Source organism: Arachis ipaensis, chromosome B02, assembly GCF_000816755.2.
Source record: "Arachis ipaensis cultivar K30076 chromosome B02, Araip1.1, whole genome shotgun sequence".
In the NCBI taxonomy this organism is placed as follows: domain Eukaryota; kingdom Viridiplantae; phylum Streptophyta; class Magnoliopsida; order Fabales; family Fabaceae; genus Arachis; species Arachis ipaensis.
In genome coordinates this window covers 100,229,395-100,230,611 of record NC_029786.2, presented here as the reverse complement: position 1 = coordinate 100,230,611, position 1,217 = coordinate 100,229,395, and the positions used below count along the sequence as shown (strand labels likewise).

At 23.7% G+C, this 1,217-nt stretch overlaps 1 long non-coding RNA gene across 1 annotated transcript in view; it reads left to right on the top strand.

Moving 5' to 3' along the window:
• Nucleotides 1-1,217, top strand: part of LOC110269050 — a 20,551-nt gene that overhangs the window by 1,144 nt on the left and 18,190 nt on the right. The window lies entirely within an intron of this gene.

Sequence of the window (1,217 nt, the reverse complement as noted above, 5' to 3'; positions counted from 1 at the left end):
ATATTAAAACAAAGTTTAATTTTTTAATTATTTTAATATCTTATTTTAATTATATAAAGTATTTAAAATATTTTTTTGTTTTAATAAATAATAATATATACTATTTCTAAATTTATTTTAAGAATACATGTTAAGAATAAGATTGGACACGCTGATACGTGATTTATATTTAGGTGTGTCCAAACGTATTTGAATGATACTTTTTTATTTTTTATTAAGACATAGTTGGACGCAACAGATACATGTGTTGAACGAGTGTCTGTAAATGTTATGTCTAAAATATATTTGACATGTAGATACGACAATTTACAGAATGTCCGTGCTTCATAACTAATTGTGGTTGTTGGTACTATTGTGGTGGTATTGCACATAATTAATACGGTGATAACAGAGAATTATGAAAATTTGATATTTAAAAGAAAAGTAATGATAGTGGTGTCAGAGATAATGAAAATAAATATTAGAAATAATTTGGAACTTTTGATTAAATTTTTAAAAAAATTAACAAAAATTTAATTTTTTAAAAATTATTTATTATTTTACTAAAAAAATGAAAAATAAAAATCATAGGATGTTTCCACAGTTTATGCACAATATTCCGCCTTTTCTTTTGATTTTTCTCTCTCTACTTTTATTATTGTTTTTCGTTTTACCTCCATTAATCCACAATTTATGTATAATACTCTACTTTTTCTTTTGATTTTTCTCTCTCTACTTTTATTACGCTTTTCATTTCAACCTCATTAATCCACTATTTATGCATAATATTATGTCTTTTCTTTTAATTTTTCTTTCTCTACTTTTATTATTGCTATTTATATCACCCCATATTAATCCATTGTTTATGCATAATACTTTGTCTTTTCTTTTGATTTTTCTCTCTCTACTTTTATTATTATTGCTTTTTGTTTTACTTCTATTAATCCACAATTTATATACAATACTCTGCCTTTTGTTATTTTTCTCTCTCTACTTTTATTATTACTTTTTATTTCAACCTCATTAATCCATTATGTATGTACAATATTCTGCCTTTTCTTTTAATTTTCTCTCTCTACTTTTATTACTACTCTTCATATCATCCCACGCATTAATTCTATAATAATCAAGATTATAGCAATTTCTGTATCGTAATTAAACACTTTTCAAGTTGGTCATAGTAAAAGAGGGAGTTGCTGCTTTAGTATACAATAGGTTAACTTAAGTGTTCTTCTCAT